A 19543-nucleotide genomic window follows, 5' to 3' on the forward strand; every position below is an offset into this window, starting at 1 on the left:
TTTGTGCTTGTTCCGGCAAGCTTTTTCTCATTTTGATCAACAAAGTTATTATCTCACAATAGAGTTGTTAAAAATCCAACATCTTTTTATTCAGTTTTTTATGAACTTAAATATTCCCACGAGTATACCCAAAATTAATCATCTTATTCCCAAAGCAACCAAACAGCTGTTTGCTTCCGATGATAAATGAGAATAGAACAAAAGGCATTGACTCTCCATCTATCTTTATTACCTCCATGGTGTTAGTAACCCAGAAGATTTTAAGACGTTTAGGTCGCCTAGGAGTTAGGACTTTACGAAAACATTGTTTTGTTTCAAGGAAAAACACAAAATGTTTCTTACCGGCATCAACATCGAGTTGGTCAGCCTCATTAAGGAAAAAGGTAAGAAATTTCTTGATTCTCTGTTAGGGTTAGGCAGCTTGCCAAAGTGAGTGATGTACCGAGAATCCTTTTTCGAGTATTTAAGGTTTTATAAGTCTAGTTGCTTATAACCTGATCGTATCAGTAAAAAGGGTTTCTTCGAAGGCCAAAATAACCGTTTCAAGTCAACTAGCTTCAGTGTCGAAAACTTTGCTTAAGGGTTAATGAAAACCTTGTTTATATCATGATAATTTTCCACGTATTTTTCAAGGAAAAACATTGCTTACATTTGATGGGTAAGTCTTTCGATTTGGCCAGCCTCTTGCAGGAGGAGGGTAAGAATTTTATTTTAACTTTATTAGTCTCTACTTTATACTTCTATAAGATTGTTTTGATTTTAGCTCACCTTTCAACTTTTGAAGGCAGGTTGTAGTAATTTTTTTGTACAATGAATTACATAACATTTGATGAAAGGGAATTTCCCTGCAATACTTTGAACACTACAAAGGATTTTAATTACTTTAATTGACTTCTGGAAGGTAGAGTTTAAACACTAAACTTAAGACTTACAATCTTAAAATTTCTGGATCCAATGAGAAATCAAAGTGGTCCCAAAAATAGTCATGATATAGCCAAGAAGCCACTAAATACCTCACAAATATCCAATGAAGTAAAGTGAAAGTAGTAAAATAAGGATTCTCAACACCAACTTTAAATTCTGAAAAAACAGTAGGATATCCAAAATTATCAATATATTTCTCAATTGCCTAAAAATGTTAATTTTCAAATCAAATGATAAACGGACTACATTTTTCTCCACATACCGAAATCCTCAAAGCCAAAAGTGAAGAGACAAAAGTGAGAAGATTTTAAAGTGGCATAAGTACTCTTGGGTACCTAATAACCGTCCCCCCCCCCCCCCCGCTAATTAATTTTTCGGAAATTTTTCACCCAGGACATTCTTATTCCAACCCCCCCGCCCCGCTTATTAATTTTTGGGAAAATGTTTTTGAAAGTTCCCTCTTTTGTCCTAATTCTGCTGTATTAGCCACTTTTTCAAAAATTTTCCACCCAGGATATTATTTTATTCCCCCCCCCCTTATTCCAAACCCCCCCGGCTATTAGGTACCCGAGAGTACAAGCAATTGAAGTCTATTTCGACAGTAAATTTACAAAGAGTAAAAATCTTTTGAATTGAATCAGATTTTCTGCTCAGGAAGACTATTGAAAAAGAATCAGCAAGCAACATGCTGAATGGACCTACCTGTCGATCAAAATCAGAAAAAAATAGGACAAATAGCAAGGGAATAAGAAAGTGTAGTGAGCAGTTTGAATAGATTACTGTGAGTATCAGAGCTCAAATTAGTCAAAAAAGTCTAAAAAAAACAAACATTAGGCACTTTTCTACCCAAATTACCACTATACAAAAAATAAGAAAAAAATATCAATCCAATCGCAAGAAATGCTCTTTTACCCTAAAAATGATATAAGGGAATTTCCCCGAATAAGAAAATCCGATTTTTACGGCCAAAAAAAACTTTCCGAAAAAAACTGCTTCAGTCACTTTTTAGAGAACCTTGCCCTCCATCTTTATGCATAAAATCAGGAAAAACTAATGAAGCAATTTTGCACCAAGTCCAAAAAAAATAATTTTTAGGTAGTTTTTGGCCCAAACTTGCGAAAATCCGTATTTTACAACGAAAAAAAATTTCCTGAGAAAAATTACTTCAGCCACATTTTAGGGTGCCTTGCACTCTATCTTTCTGCCAAAAATCAGGAAAAACTAATAAAGCAATAAAAATTTTGCACAAAGTCCAAAAAACCTTATTTTTAGGTAGTTTTTGGCCCAAATTTGCCCCCCAAAATTTTTTTTCAAAAATCGGGCTCCGTCACTTTTCAGGCATTGCTATTTTGTATCATTGTGCAAAAAATCAAAAAAAACTAATGAGCCAATCCCGAGAAAAGCTGCTAACAGGAAAATGGTAAAAGGGAATTTCCCCAAAAAACGAAAATCCGTATTTTACGACGAAAAAAAATTTTCCGAGAAAAGTTACTCCGCCACATTTTAGGGTACCTTGCACTCTAGCTTTCTGCCAAAAATCAGAAAAACTAATGAAGCAATTTTGCACCAAGTCCAAAAAACCTTATTTTAGGTAGTTTTTGGCCCAAATTTGCGAAAATCCGTATTTGACGACGAAAAAAAATTTTCCGAGAAAAGTTACTTCAGCCACATTTTATGGTACCTTGCACTCTAGCTTTCTGCCAAAAATCAGGAAAAACTAATGAAGCAATTTTGCACAAAGTCCAAAAAACCTCATTTTAAGGTAGTTTTTGGCCCAAATTTGCAGAAATTTGCCGCCCAAAATTTTTTTTCAAAAATCGGGCTCCGTCACTTTTCAGGCATTGCTATTTTGTATCATTGAGCAAACAATAAAAAAAAACTAATGAGCCAATCCTGAGAAAAGCTTGTAACAGACGAACGGACAACGGTCAAATTAAAGGTAGGTAGGTCCAAAAATGAAGATTAGGAATGAAGAAGAAGAAAATCAACTCCTTGTCTAGCCGTTTCGACAACGCACAGTCAAAAACGGTTTGAAATTGTACATCTTATCTTTATCGTGATTACAAATGGTGTAAGATTAGGCATGCAGTAAATTAAGCAGTGGCTGCGTTTAAACCAACTAGCATTTGTAATGTGGCATTTGTTCAAAAGGGTATACTTTTAATAACGATTTCCACGTGCTTTTGCTTCTATAACCTTTAATATATCAATTGGTACCGACAAATACACGTTTCAAAAAACCAATATTGTGTTGGTAAGGATTTTGAAGTGAAATTTATTTGTAAATAGAATTTAATTTTCTTTCAAATAATTCATGTTTTCTCCGGAAACCGATATCTCCAAAGCAAAAAAGGAAAAATCAACGAGACAAGAGAGAAGATCTAAATGATTTGGGTAAAAACGATTGAAGTACATACATATAAGCACTAGAAGTGTAATGAGTATAAACTGCACTTTTCTACTCGTGAGGATTATTGAAAAAGAATCAAAAAAGTGAATGTGAAAAATGAAGAAGAAGAGTATCACTCCTTGTGGAGTCATTGTCAGGAAAGAGCATTTATTGTGGTCAATTATTTTCAAATAATTGAAATGGGAATGTATGTGCCAAGTTTAAGATGATGTACGAGTAATAAGTAATAGCTTGTTTCATTAAAGCAAAGAAGATCAATCAAGATCAAGATCACGGCGGATAAATCTGATTATATACAATAGAAAAGGTCTCCAAGTTTGATTGGATAAAGTCGAAATACTCCAAAAGAGAATTGAATAACGCAGAGAGCCACAGGAAAAGGAAAAGATTCTTAAAATTGACTGTTCTACAAACCCTTATTCCGAACAAAATGCTGAAGTTTCATTTGGAAAAACTTCATGATTTCACTTTGATTGTGTAATAAGGATAAATGCAAAACACGTGTTTTTTGATAAACTTTTTCCACAAACCGCGGATTTTAATTATTAGACAAATTAGGCATTTTGCTAAAGTGAGTGAAGTACTGAGAATGTTCTTTAAAGTATTTGGGTTTTAAGGTTTACAGTCAGCCTGCTTTTTGACTTAAGAGCTTTACCAATAGAAATAATCCAAACTACAACCATGAATATTTTCGGAAGGAAACTGTGCATATCCTGAATGTTAAGTCCTTTTTACTTAGGATAAAATAAACCTTAACATCGCTCAACGTTTTTCTTCGAGTTGTTACGAAAACAAATTAACAAGAAAAGAATCGAAGTCGTTCATTTCAATTGCAAACTTACAAAAAGTATGAAGCTATAGAAGAACCATTTGGAATTATTACAAAGTTGCACCAACCACCGTGATAGCACTTCAAGGAGGAAAATCATCTAGCACTCGAGAAAAGCAGAGTATAACATGTCATACGTACAGTTAACACTTCTCACCGCTTCCACATCTGGAGATAGTTTTAGAACCATCCTCGATCAGGCAAGAAAATACACTTCACCACATAGTATAACAGAGAGAGCTAACAATTAACTGTTCTTTCTCTCCGCTTGTAATATGAAAAATGATCTTTTCTCTAGTGAACCAAAGGAAAAGGTAAACTTTTAGGACCGGTCCCTAAAGAAACGGATCAATGATGAAAGAATTGACGTGATATTGTAGAATAAAGGAAAAATATACCAAAATACGAATTGCTTGCATACGAGTCAGCCATCATACCAAAGATCATACCAAAGTCACATCATCCAAGATATAGCAAGATTTACCTGAAAATTACAAAATACTTTCGTTGAATAGGTCAATTCTTTCCATTACATTTTATGCAAGGGGTGAAGTACAAAAATCTGCTTATTAAAATCCTTTTATCATGGTAACGTCATAAACGTCATAAATATTATATTTATTATATTATTTTCTACCGAACATTTGAAAAATCTCAAATGGCGATAATACAATAAGGATGAAAACAGATACCAGATCTGTTTGCCGACAATAGTTCAGTTGGCAAAGCTCAAAATGATAGGAGGATTAACAAGAGGGACTGTAAATTTTGGTTTAGAGGAAAGAAAAATATCGCCAATGGACTATTCCTGGAAACCATTCATCTAAACTTACCCAACTTACAATAGGGCCGTACATAAACAATGGCTCATCATCGCTTGCATTGATCATATTGGCCATATTGACGAGTCTGGGAGTGAAAAAAACAAAATAGATTAAACTTTTAATAATCTTTAAGAGGAACTGAAAAACCGATGTATTAACTAAAATATGAGGTTTTCAGTTCTCCATTTATTCATGAAAGGCTAATTCTTCTCTCAAAGAGTCAATTTTGCATTAAGATCGCGCGATCAAACGAATTCCTGTGATTAGTTTTTTTGAAAAACATATCATTGCCAGGACCAAACAAACAAACCTGATTGGTAAGGCGTTTTTGTTATCTAAGGTTCGGGAATGTCATAAACGGCTCAGTAGAGAAATTTACCTGAATATAATATGGTTTATTTATGGGCTTCGTTGGCACGATCACACACTATTTGGATCAATGATTTTTTGCAGCACATGTTACGATACTAGCTGAGTCAGCAAAACCTTTAAACCAAAATATATAGAAAAGAGATAGCAGTGAAAATACTTACAGCAGGTAAACTTAAAGCATTGTCTCTGACCAAAGATTAAAGTTCCAAAGCGAATCTAATATGAATGAAAAGAAGGCATAATATTTATAAGCTGTGTTAGGCAAGCGAAAGGAGAAAAGAAACGTAAATACAGCGGAAGTTCAGCACTCTCTCTCTTGTCGGAATCTAGAAGCTGTTCAACCTTTTTCCAAAGAATTACAGGATTTCATTTAGCAAAATATGATTTAATAAATTTTTGATTTTTTGAATTTCGAATTTTATCATCACGATTCATGGTACCTTTTTACAACGAGTGCTCGATTTCTCTTGATGAAAATAATCCAGCTGCTTTAAAATTTAACATTCTATTCTTATTAATAAAACAAATAACACGATTCTAAAAATTAATGTTGCCCATTACCTGAAAAGATTTGTTTGCAAGATTTTTTCTTGGTTTTACATTTCATTTTTATTGGAACTCAATATGCAATTGAAGGTTAGCAACCGTGCGAGGTTGTGATTGACCAGGATTCAATAATAAGATGATGATCTTGGTTAATACCAGGAGACAATGGTATGTTCGCAGCCTTTTTATTTCGCTAGAAGTCAAATATTATTGGATCAAAAACCATTCAACATCATAATGCTTCCCCAGGAACTTGACAATGACGGACAAGTTATTCATCTGTTAACTACTTCTTCAAGGGCATTGCAAATGAAACTAAAACAGTGATGAAAGGGATGCGTCAAAATTCTGGTATAAAATGTTTGAAGATTTTATAAAATTAGTAAAGCAAATTTCAAATAGCAGAGCTGCAAAAAAAACAATTGAAAACAAAACATTCTTTTTTTATCATTGAAAGATTTAATGCTGATTAATGAAGTAGCCATTTTTGCTTGAATTATGCTAAATTATGTTTTACCTTTTTCTTCTCAAAAACTGTTAGTGTTGAAGTGTGAAGTGTTGGTTCATACTTGAGACGAAACAGGAACGGACTCGAAATAATGACTTCTTTGCATTTCTAATCGGAATATCTTTTTAACCTGTAGAAAAAAAGGGAAATCTTATAAAATAAGGTAAAACCAGAGGAATATAAAGAGATGGAAACAGCTTTTCTGATTACTCAAAGTTCAACGATCACTTCTATTGAAAATTCTATTGTAAAAACGTTGATTAGGTCATTAAATTAAAGTCCAGAAAAGACGGCTCGCCATACAAATTGGACGGTTTCTACATGATTTGAAGATAAAAATGAAAATTTGTTTTTCCTTTTTTGCCGATTACTAGTTCAATTTTTAAGAATAAGGAGCAATATTTTAACCAATGTATAGCAAAAGAAATTCTTAACGCAATGATATTAAATTGGTTCTTGTAAAACTGTCAGAAGTCGAGTAAAATCAAGATTAAGTTATAATTTTCTTGAGCTCTAGCTTTCCATATCATGATGCGGTTATATCAGTAGAATCGCTAGGAAATTCTGAGCAAGAAGATATAGGTACCTTTTCGTATAGGATAGGTGTACCCAAAATATAAGCCCTAAAAGTTTGGGCATAATCAGGCTTGAAACAAAAGAATTTTGTCACAACACGCTAATGATGCAGATTTTTTATAGCGGCAACAAAAGAAACCTATTTACTTGACATAAACTCCCTTAAGGGCAAGAGACCTGGTATATGATGAGCCGTTTTTCCATTGTTTTCAAGAAGCTGTTTTTCCAGGTTTATCCATCTCTTTACATTCCTCTGGTAAAACAGCCAAATCTCAATAAACTTAGCTTCCGACCCAATTGGGAATAGAGCCAGCAAATGAAAACTCTCCTGGCAACTAATTATGATAGTGTCAGATGCCAGGAATGTGTAAATGCACCCACTGTGAGGCTTACTGTAAAGGTACAACGGATTCATTCCAACGTTTCTTCATAAACCAGCGTAACTTATGAACTCACTATTTATGAAAAAGCCGTTAAGGCGAAGTCTGTGGTTAAAAGCACGAAGTGTAGCAAATTTTTAACAATACATTTCATCACCTAGGCATCTGCTAATCCTCTAGTGAATAGAGTTTCTTATAGATATGTAGATATATAGGAAGCATATCTATAGAGGTCTGTGATTGAGATTTATTATAACCTAGCTAATTTTCAGATGAGGTCAAGGAGTGGCCAAGCTGAAATAATTGTATAGTGGGCCCGCTATGAATTGAATAATTAGAATTTGAGTCAAAAGTAATTATTGATGACGATTTACACTTACAAATTTGATTTCATCTTTTCTGACTTCTTAGCTGAAGTCTTCATAGCGGCGCTATAGAGTCGTGATCTTCGTCTTTGCTATAATATAAATTAAAATTATTACTTATTACCACCACCTCAGTTTGTATTAGCTGCAATTTCAAAGAAAACATACCTCAGTGGCAAGTCAAAATTGAAAAAAAATTCAAGGTTTTGCACAATGATAAATAACATACCAAACCCTCCAAAACAAAACAGCACGTGTGATGCAAATATCAACGTCCTTTAAACCCACCTACACTTGACTAAACCCTGAGCTTTGATACTTGGAAATCTATTTAGGGTCTGTTTGTTAGGTTGAAATTGATTTAACTTATAACATGAGCCAGCTGAACATGTTAAGCAATTTTAAACTCTGATTTTCCAGCAAGAAGGGTGAATCAACATGTAAAGTGGATCCAGTTGGCCATGGGCCCTTGAAAACAATAGACAGACTGTACATATAAGCTATAGTGTCTTTTTGCAACTCTATTTACCAATGTTATCAAAATAGAAATGACTTTAATAATAATTACCTGACTTGTGTTGATTTGATTATCGACAAATGACATATAGGATGATCTGAAACAGAAAGTATAAGAGGTTAAAAGTTTTGTATATAATCTCGTACTTGGAGAGAAATTGAAACTTCAGCTGAAGTGAAATTTTAAATTTGTGAATTCTAAATAATATCCCACCTTCAGGTAGTGATCTTGTTTGCACAAGCTTTCTGCAAGAGCCTTGGAAGTCTGGTCTAAATAACAAAAATAATCAATGTCACGAGTAGTAGGATAACATACCAATTTGCATACATGTATCATGTAAAGACATTTTGTTGTACGTCTAGTACCCAGAAAAAAGGTTTTTCAATGATTCTTTTTAAAATAATGTAATTGTACTCATATCTCTAAGACCACTAACTTGCAATTATTTTAAAACATGTTAATCTATATTCAGTCACATAATTAGCATCTTCTTGAGTATGAAAAAACATTTTGCTGTAAATTGGTTCAGAGGCCTTATATTTTATGATCTTCATAATAATAATATTTGTTTATAATTGTTTCAGACATACTTATACTATTACTATTGTGTTATGTAGTACGTGTTAAAAATTATATGTCATGATATCATTCTCCGGTCTGTAATTTGTATTCCAGTGCCCCGTGCCCTGTGCCCTATGACCGGTACACCGTGCCCTATGACCCGTACACCGTGCCCTGTGACCCAAGTTACAAACTAGCCGATTAATGATTTTGGCTGTAAACACCCATCTTCATTTAAGTAATTTTAATTTCTGCTCGTCTTACCGATCTTTTTTCTCTTTCTGTTATCTTTTTGAATGTAATTAACTTAAACTTATAGTACAAAATAAATAATTAAAAAAACTGAGAAAGGGGATGCATGTCACTAGTCCGACACTTTCTAGTCCGACAGTAAAATAGTCTGAATCTATAAATAAATTTACAATTTAGAAGTCTTTTTTTCTGACGCCACTTTTGTCGGAAAACTAAATATTTTTCATTGACATAATATTATAAAGGTTCATTTTGGCGACATAATTTGAAATAAAAGACCAATCAAATTTGTGTAAAGATAATTTATAGCAATAAGAATACACCAGCTTTAAGGGTCCCTTTATGCATGTTCAGAATTATGGTATAAAAGGGTTGTAAATCTCAAACTTTGAATTCCAGCCTCCCCCTCCCACCAAATAAAAAAAGAATCGTAAAAACAGCCAAATCCAATTTCTTGACTCTTGAAAGCCTAATCCTAATAAGCTTCCCAAAATTTAAGAAAATCGGGTTTAGGGGCCCAACCTCAAATCAGAACTGTGAATTTCTATAAGCTCCTCCACTTTGGCGATTCATATTTCGGTTTATGTTGTTTTTTTTTACTCGTTGTCGGACAAAATTGTTGTTGGAATATGGGTTGGTCTAAAAAGCAGGGTAGCCAATGGGGTAGCCAATTGGGCTAGGTTATGGGGTACCTCTTTTTGCCTAAACTTTTGAAATCTGAAACCTGTTTAATGTGGAAATAACTATTACAACATCTTGTTAATGATTCCATGTAATAAAATTTAAAATTCCTTTCGAACTTCAGCCACAATAGCCTTTTTTCCAAAGGTACTGAACTTTGTTACTTCTCAAGAGACCTGGCGCCATTTTGTCTTCCTTCTTGGCTTTCGTTCGTAATTTACAGACCCGAATAAAAAATATATACAAAACAGTTTTTAATTTTTTAGATTTAGATTTTATTTATGTTTTTAATTGTTATTTCCGTGAAGCTGTAATTCGATGATAATAGCTTTGGAATCGCCTTTGGGCCATATGATCTCTACTCTTGTCATATCTTAACAATCCTTTGTTATTGAATCTATTGTTTAATTCAAATCATATTTAGATGTTTCAAACAATTAATTCCTTTCAAAATTTTTAAATAAGGCAGCTTATAATAGGTACAAAAGGTCTTTTTAAATAGCTCTATTACAATGAAGCTCTATTTCTTACTCCTCGTGCATTAACACGCGTAGACAGGAGACCCGTCGTGTGTTTTTTTATAATTTGATGTACACAAGACGGGTTTGAGCTGTGAGTCCAATATTGGACTCACATTTTTTACAGTGGGAAATTCGAATTTAGCGCTGTCCTCACTTACTAAAATAAAAACCAAATTTCGAAAATTGCGCTTTCTCTAAGAAAGTGTGACCAGTAAAAGAATAACAAAATTTGATTGGCTATGTTTTCAACCGTTATTAGGATCTGAGAAATTCAAACTCTCAACCCATACCATGCTATACATTTCGCCATCAGTTTATCAAAGAAGAAATCATAGCATGGATTCCCAGGCTATAACACGCGTTAATTTATATCTTTGTTTATCTTTGGAATCATACATGATCAATCTAAGTATCAATCAGATTCATGCTCCCTGGTCAGTAAAATGTGGTTCTATGCATTCATTTTCGGTATTTCTATTCTGGTCTGTAAAATATTTAGGTACCCCATAACCTAGCCCAATTGGCTACCCCAATTGGCTACCCTGCTTTTTAGACCAACCCGTTGGAATATTGACGCTTTCGTCAAATCCAACGACGGGCACTTACTGTTGGACTAGAAATTGTCGGACTACTGATGACCTCCCAAGAAAGAAGACTGGGAAAAGAATTCATTACAAAGTGTTTTTACTTACTTTTACTTTAGCTTCATGATTTGTATCAAGAAATACCACCTTGAAATACCACCTTGAATTACATTCGAACTGAACATAATCCACAAATCTGTAACAGAAAAAATATCATTTACTTTTATACATTCTTTTCTGTTAGATGATGTTTAAAAGAACATAAAATTCCACAAAAAAATCATGCAGGTAGGGAAAACAAATAAGGTTTTTAAAATTCACAAATTGAAAAATGTTTGATAATTATTTACCTTCTTCTGTTGTCTGTAATTCAAGTTTGGTTTAGTAGCATGGCAGAATGCGTTCTCACCATGTTTTGACCTCTTCACTCTGTCTCACGTGTGCAGTCCCACATGAGCAGCAGTTGACTGACACCATTTTGAATTTCGAATTCCAAACGCCTGTAATCTTGTGACTATGCTGTAATCCGGTATTTAACCCGGTTGTTAGGCTGCGGCTAGCCTGTACCAAACTCTTCTTCAGTCAGGAACTATTGCAAATTAGGCTATGTTCGCCGAATCTTCCGAAAACCTCTTACCTCGTCGTATCATCTAATCTACTTTTAGTTTACGTTTTACTGAGAGTGGAAGATAATATAATCTCTCATGCGTCAACGTCAAACCGTCTTAAATTGAACCAAAATTCCGTCACCGAAAATTCCTTTGAAATTCAATATTTTTGTCGAAAATTCCGCAAATTTTGAATATCTTTTACCAATTCCGAAATTCCGCAAATTTTTTTCCGCACTAAAATTTTCCAATTTTCCGTCACCGTCAGAGAACCCAATTTCCGTAATTCCATCTAAATTTTCGCCGAATTCCGCCACTCTGTCCGAAAAAAGGGCCGATTCCGCTCCTCCGCCAATCATGAAACCCCCCCCTTTTTTTATGGAATATTCATCCAAAAAATTCTTATAAAAGCTACTAAAGCGTTTTTTTACCCAGACAGGGTCGGCTTTTTATTGTATTTTGGTCGAAGGTCGGATTTTCCATCCAAGGGTCGAGGATTGGCCTTTTTCGAAGGTCAGGGTCGAGGTCGAGGTTTAGAAAGTATAGATTGCCTTTGTAGGATTTGTTGTAGGATTTGAAGTCAACAAATCCTACCAAAGTTGCGCGGTCTTGAGCGGCCCGCCTGGTTTTTACACGAATGACAGATTGAAACTAAAATTTACCTCTACTCTAGATTTCGAGTAAAATATCATGTAATCTTTTGTATTTTCTCTTATATGAATAATTTGTAAGATTACATCACTCGATAATAAAAGTCATGGTCAAACTATTTTGAGAATTAAGCTTTTTTTCACGTTTTTCGAAATTTAAAGTTCGGCGAGAAGGTTGATTTTGGGTTACCTCTTAAATTTAAATGTAATGTTGGACGGTGACAATGAATACGGCTATTATATTTAGATTTTTTCGGACATGTTTGGGACTCGGTCCGTTCTCAAGGTCAAGGGAATTAATTCGTAAATATATTTGGATAATTCAATTTGGCACGCGTTTATAGACTTTTTTTTTTTTTTTTTTTTTTTTTTTTTTTTATATAAATCTTTGCGATAATAACTTTGCCTAAAAAGTATACACGATGAAAATATTAATGATAGTGATTTAAAATAAAAAAGTCCTAAGAGCTAAAAACATTCGCAGGAGATAAAAGAAGACATCACTGTCTTTTCACCCATCCCCTTTTTCAGCGATGTTTATTTATGTACATTTAAATTTACGGAAAAAAATAAAAGTGAAATGAATTTTCCACAAAATTATTTACAGTATTTAAACTTTTAATAATATTTTTCAATGTCTAGATTGATAATGTAGTTTTTGACAGATTTTAAGAAACAAGCTTTGACTTTTTTGTACATGTTTCCTTTAAGTCATTGTTTAAAATATTATTCCACATAAAAGGCCCTCTATAGTTAATAGCGAATCTCTTGGCCTTCAATCTAGCATCTTGTATTTTAAATGCATTTCTCGAATACCGCGTTCGATACTTGTGATTGATTTCAGGAAATTTATCTGTAAATAAATCTGGACAAGTTTTAGTTTTGACGCTTTGCATAAATGCAATTGTTTGGTAAATATTTAGCTGATAAACATTAAGCGCACCTATCTCTTTAAAGCGACAGGTAACCGAACTAAATTTGTTTACACCAAACATGATACGTAGTGCATGCTTCTGTTTACTGAAAAGCTTTTTAAGGGCGGTTTTAAAAGTACTACCCCATATTATATTACAATAATTTAGATAGCTATGTATAAATGCAAAATAAAGTTTTTTAAGTGAGTCAAGTTCCAACACTTGCTTAGCTTTATAAAATATTCCTAGATTTTTAGCAATTTTATTTTCGACGTTTGCTATATGTTTATTCCAGTTTAAAGATTCGTCAATAATAACCCCAAGAAAGCTTGTATCGTAAACTCGTTTTATTTCAGTGTTGTTAATGGTCAATGTCGGTAGTTTTAGAGGTAAGTCATCAATTTTATTATGTTTACAAAAAAGTATGTATTTAGTCTTTTTGACGTTTAAGGATAGTTTATTGACTCTAAACCATTCATTAATGAGATTTAGTTCGTTATTTACAATTTCGAAAAGTGTTTTTATGTTCTTACTAGAGAAAAATAGGTTAGTGTCGTCAGCAAACAGTATAAAGTCAAGTAGTTTAGATGTTTTGTGTAGATCGTTCACGTATATTAAAAATAGTAATGGTCCTAAAATTGATCCCTGAGGAACCCCACAGACAATCTTTTTTGTCGTCGTTGTCAAATCGTCATATGCTACACATTGTTTACGTCCAGTTAAATAGTTCTTAAACCAGTCTAAGTTGGTACCTGTTATCCCGTATTGTTCAAGTTTTGAGATTAGTATGTCATGGTCAACAGTATCAAATGCTTTTGAAAGGTCAATGAAGACACCAATAGTGTATTTATCTGCTTCAAAAGAATCAGAAATTTCATTAATTAGTTCTAATAGTGCATGTTCTGTCGAGTGTTTTTGTTGAAAACCAAATTGTTTGTTGTAAAGAATATCATGTTCTTTGAGATAATTGTAAAGTCTGTTATACATAATTTTTTCTAGTATTTTTGAGAAACATGGTAAAACTGAAATTGGTCTATAATTACCTGGATCGTTTTTATCTCCACTTTTGAAAACTGGAGTTACTTTCGCAATTTTCATATCATTAGGAAAGATTCCTTGTTTGAGAGAAAGGTCAAAAATATGTAAAAGAATAGGTTTTATGATATTATAAGTTTTTATCACAACGTTAACATCAATTTCATCGATCCCTGGACTTTTGTTGGATTGAAGCGAATTAAAAGCTTTGTCAGTTCATCAAAAGTTAGTGGATTAGATTCCATCGAGGTTTCATAGCTATCTAGATAAGACAAGACATCACGATTAGATGCCGGTATTTTTGATGCAAGGTTTTTTCCAATCGAAGAGAAAAATTCATTAAAGATTTCAGCCATATCTCGTTTTGTTTTGTAGATATTATCTTTGTAATTTAATTGCTTTGGAAATTTGTTAGGCACATTGGCTTTTCCAATGATAGCTTTTAAGATGTTCCAGGTTTGTTTTGAATTTCCTTGAGATTTGTTAATGCGATTTGAGTAATAGCTCTTTTTGACTCTTTTTCTAATCTTTTCAAAAACCTTTTTGTAAGCTAAATATTTCTTTTCATTTTTAAAGGTCTTATATCGTAAATACTTGTCGTATAGCTTTTGTTTACGCTTAGAAGATTTTACCAATCCAGGTGTCATCCAAGGAAATTTGATCGATTTTGGGTGAATTGTGATCTCTTTCTTTGGAAATGTTCTTTTATAACATCTTGTAAACATTTCATTGAAAGCGTGAAAGGAATGTTCGGCATGGTCAGTCTCTGTAACAAGTTCCCAGTTTAGAGCTCGTAGATTGTCACAAAATTCCTTTGTCGATTTGTTGTCAGTAAAGCGTTTAAAAATAGTTGTCTCAGGTTTTTGAAGTTCGAGATCTTTTTCACAAATCAGAAAATTTGGAAAATGATCAGAAACGTCTGTTTTAATAATTCCTGTAAAATTACCGAAAAAGTCATTGGTAATAATGTTGTCAATTAGCGTTGTAGTTTTTCGTGTAACTCGTGTTGGTTTGTTAATTGTTGGTACCAAATTATGTTGAAGAAGAGTATTTACAAAATTTTTAACATGTTTATTAGATTCGCAATGAAGAAGGTTTAGATTAAAGTCACCCGCTAAGTAAACACTTTTATTGTTTAAGCTATTATTGTTTAAGTGATTTTTTAAGTGTTGTTTAAATTTTTTTAAATTACCAGAGGGTTGTCTATATACACAAGAAACTGCAATATTACGTGAAAATTTGTTTAAGATTTCTATTGTTAAGATTTCACAATCGTTATCATTCACACTGAGGTCTTTTTTACGGTTATAATTTAAAGATTCATGCACAAATATACAAACACCACCACCTTTTTTTCGTAATTCATGTGATCTTGATTGATGTAAAACTTTATAACCCGGTAGAGAGAATTTAGAGAAGCTTTTTTTGTTTACATTTTCTTCGCTTTCTGCTTCATCCTTTTTACACCAAGTTTCTGTGATGCAAATAATTTTAAAATTGAAATTAAGTTCTTGAATTAAGCATTTAAAATCTTCAAAGTTTTTGGAAATACTTCTGATATTTATATTAAGTATGGAAAATTTTTGATCTAGCTGTGTGAGCTTATATTTAGTCTCACTAACGGTCAAAAAAGAAGTTTCAAGAGAAATATTTTCATAAAAGTTAGCGTCTGGATCATTCGAATCACTAAGAGTTAGTACTTGGTTTTCATTCAAAATAGAAAATGATAAGTCATCCATTGTGATTTTCGGAAAAAATTACGAAGAAGAAAAATAATTAGACTTCCACTCCCCCAGGCTATATTCTGAGCCTTATTGGACCATTTTTGACGATATTATCGTCCGTCGTTGACAAAAAAAAAACAATTTGTGAATTTTTTTTAGCCTTTACTAGGCGTCAACCACGTTTAGGATTTCGGGCCCCAAACATTCGATTTTTTAACGTCACAGGCAGAAACTTTCGCAAGGTTGCAAAGTAGCGAAATTTCGTGAATTTAACTTTCGCGAATTTTACTTTTGAAACGAATTCAGCGTTTATAAGTTTCGTGAAATACTTTATCAAAAATCGCAAAAATCGCGAAGGTTTCTGTCCGCAAAAGTTTCGTCCCTAAAAGTATTACCGTGAATAGCACAGGTCAAAATCATATATTGACGCTGTCCCGAAGAATCGAGATTCTGTTCAGTGCGCAATCAACGAAGACAAAAGTAACCATGACGACCATCCAAGATCTTGGATGAAGTTCAAAGTTGATATTTTTATTCCCGTCGTTGAAAACACGAAAACACAACTAAAAAATATCATCAATGCTTTGTAAAAAGAGTCAGTGATAGAGAATCATAACATAGGTCTGTCTATTATTTCAATTAAATTAAAGTGACATTTCCATAATTAATAAAACCACAAGGGAAATAAGTGGCTTCATTTCCCGTCAAAGAGTTTCTTAGACTAGACGCAAAATTTTTGGTAGTGTTTTACCAAATGTCTTTTCATTTAAATTGATAGAAAAAATTAAATTTTCAGATTTTGAAAAAAAATATTCTGAAAGAATTCTCGAGTCAAAAATATTTGAATTGAGAGTCGTAGCATTTTCATCAAGGAAGCACCACTGCAAATTTTATTTCCGTCAGCGGGCGCAGACCTGACTTAACGTTCGAAGTCCTGAATTAACTGCCGAAGACCTGAATTAACAGTTGAAGACCTGAATCAACGGCCGAAGACTTGAGTTAACGGCCGAAGACTTGAGTTAACAGCCGAAGACCTGATTTAGCAAGTCACCGGTCGAATACCTGATAGATAAGTTAGGGTCAGTTAAACTAGCTTGAACCATTCGACAAGGCATCAGTTGCGATGGTCCAATGGTTAGAGTAGTGACAACCTCGTTCTCTGCGTATTATCAGCTTTTTGATGTTTACTGATAGTGCTAGATAATACCCTGACATTGGCTGGTTTTCGAACGCGTAAGATTACGTAATCCAAAAAACAAAACGTCAGATTTCATTTGTTCCTGGGTTTGAAACCATTGCATTGCATTGCATTAATCTAAATAAAAGTGTGAAAGTCTGTCTCAACGAAACCTTGTCATTTTTATTTACTTGGGTTTTGTCCTAATTTCTTGGGTTCTTGTGTTTTTTTTATCTGAAGAATTAGCTAAATAAAGGTTATTTTAGGTTCAACGATTAAAAAATAATATCGAGAATAATATGAAAGATTTACATCCAGTTATCGGTGAAATCAGCATTCTTCTTAATTCCGAATCTTACAAAGCCATCTTAACAACCTTTGCAATTCATTCACCTAAGTGTTGAACAATATGCTAATGACTTCTGCAAAGTTCTCGAATATCCCTAACGCAAAGGGCCCCGAAACACAACCAACCAAAGCGCAATATGCTAACCATCTGATTTGATTTCAATACACCCCTGTATCACAACCCCAAACCTATTCCTTGCAAGGCAAAAGATCAAGTAACAGGGCAAAAAAAACCTACAACTGAGGGATTACTTAAGAAATGTCAAGAGGACCGGAACAGTGTTATTGCAAGGTCGACCTGGGTAAAGTATTAAGTTTTATAAACATTAATTGAAAGTGCTGTGTGTGGTAATTTCTACTTCAAGACCATGAAAAAATCTTCGGTCAATTCTTGAGAATTAATTGTAAGTGAAAAGTGAAACAATGCAATAAGCGATCCGTTTAGAAATTGAATGATAAATATCCAGAACACTTTGAAGGAGTTTAAGACCAGTCCCACTTTTTTACGAACAAAACCTCGCAAGTTGAAATTACCTTTGGTTGTTCGAGTTTTTTCCTTGATATGTTTGACCACACTGCATCTTCCGATCCCTTACAATTCTTTCTTGATATCTAACCATTTTTCACCTTCCAATTTTGACCTGAAATTATGACAAACCCCCGTATACCCTATCTCAGAAAGCTGCAATAAAAAGATGAAATCGTTTAAAATTAATTTAGAGTGCCATCATACCTGCTGGCTTTTGCTGAATGGTTTTGATTCTATTTTTCAAAGTTTTAACTTAATTTACATTGGGCCATTCCATTTTATATCCATACAGGACGAAAATTTGCAGGGGGTAATCCAAGAAAAATTTCCAGGGGATGTTTTTTTCATTTTTCCAAGGGGGTTAAAAGTTTTTCTTAATTTTCCAGGGGGTAAAAGACATATTTTATTTCGTACAACTTCAATTTTAAGGCAACAAAAGGATTTTTCCAAGGGTATTTTTGTAAATTTTTCCATTTTCCAGCTGGAGTATCCGCACATTTTCAATAATTCTTTTTGACATGAAAAGGTTCATCCACTATGGTTTTTTAATGGAACAGCCCATTGTTTCAACGCTTTTGTAACATTATTATAACGAAGAACAAGAGAGTTGTGCTGGAAATTGAAACCGGGATTATTAATATTTCTTTCCTCTTCCTGTCACTACGATTGGAAAATGCTTGCGTGATTGTGTCAGGGTTCGTGTGATGAATGAAGTTACGCAAATAATCCTGTACACGAATCATGAACGCTACTGCGATACTTAAATCATGAGTAGGAAAAAAAGAGGATTTTTGTCGTTCCAACCATTTAGAGGTGCCGGGGTGATCGCAAAGCTTTGTATGAGTATGCACAATAAAGTTACGTCGAAGTTACTCGAATATGTAGCGTACCCGTTTGGAGGTGGTACGAAAAGACCAAGTTTGTCTTGTTGTAGAACTTTCCCTGTTAATTTGTTGATTTTCTTTCGATTGGTAGCGGTGTTGAGAGCTCTTGGATTTTGTGGCAATCCTTTGTACGATGGATCGTTGCCAAGGTTGTGTAAAGTTGTGAACAACTTAACCGGTTCATGTAAGAATGTGGCAAGCCTCAACCAGAATTGAATATCGTCGATGTAATACAATAGAGCGAGTCATCTTGTATCAAATATCATACTAAGTAAGGTACCTGAAGGTACACAACTAGATTTACTAATGCTGAGCCTCAAAATTAAATTTTTTTTTTTTCAGTTAAGTATTTCAGTTTTCTTTTCTTACATACGTGTAAATCAAACTGAATCATTTACCCGTTATCGAACACTTTTTGCACGTTTGAGAGAATATTAGAAGGGAAAATATCTTTTCAGGAACGAGAAAACTTGTTCGAGTTAGGAAGGCAATCGAGTTAAGGGGTTAAAGTAAGTCAGGGAAAGATCCTGGCATGTCGGAACTATATTCTAAGGTGCGATGGTGGAGTTCTCAGGATGTAGTGAGGTAAAAGATGACTCTACTCTGGGTAGGAAGGGGGGGACATTCTTAACTTCTTAGCTATCTGCATTCATTTAGTTTGGTAGAGCAGGCTGTAAAACCATAGTATAAGAAATCCGCGGCTGGAATGAGTACAGCTGAATTTCTGTTGTTCTATCTACAGGGTGTCCCTAATAAAAGTATCGAGTTTGAACATGCGATTGAGTAAAAAAGTTTGTGTGTGTTATCGCTAAAATATAAGAACG

At 33.7% G+C, this 19543-nt stretch overlaps 1 protein-coding gene and 1 long non-coding RNA gene across 5 annotated transcripts in view; both read right to left on the reverse strand.

The window, feature by feature from the left end:
- Window positions 1-5102, reverse strand: part of LOC136805117 (DNA methyltransferase 1-associated protein 1-like) — a 43704-nt gene extending 38602 nt beyond the window's left edge. For 3 of the 4 annotated variants that reach the window (XM_067061676.1, XM_067061678.1, XM_067061675.1), the window contains exons 1-2: window positions 4997-5070; window positions 4562-4647 (exon numbers count right to left, since the gene is read on the reverse strand). The gene's annotated coding sequence lies outside the window, so the exon portion shown is untranslated. Of the gene's footprint in view, window positions 1-4561; window positions 4648-4996 lie in introns of all 4 variants that reach the window. The other variant, XM_067061679.1, reaches the window with a different exon arrangement.
- Window positions 5103-5455: 353 nt separating this feature from the next.
- On the reverse strand, window positions 5456-11307 carry LOC136805119 (uncharacterized). The gene is made up of 8 exons (XR_010846340.1): window positions 11201-11307; window positions 10959-11046; window positions 8465-8520; window positions 8303-8348; window positions 7750-7826; window positions 6423-6543; window positions 5921-6220; window positions 5456-5575 (listed from the first exon to the last, which is right to left on the reverse strand). It is a non-coding gene; the product is annotated as an uncharacterized lncRNA (long non-coding RNA).
- Window positions 11308-19543: the final 8236 nt, after the last annotated feature.

This window comes from Clytia hemisphaerica, unplaced genomic scaffold (genome assembly GCF_902728285.1).
Source record: "Clytia hemisphaerica strain Z4C2 unplaced genomic scaffold, Clytia hemisphaerica genome assembly, whole genome shotgun sequence".
Lineage (NCBI taxonomy): Eukaryota > Metazoa > Cnidaria > Hydrozoa > Leptothecata > Clytiidae > Clytia > Clytia hemisphaerica.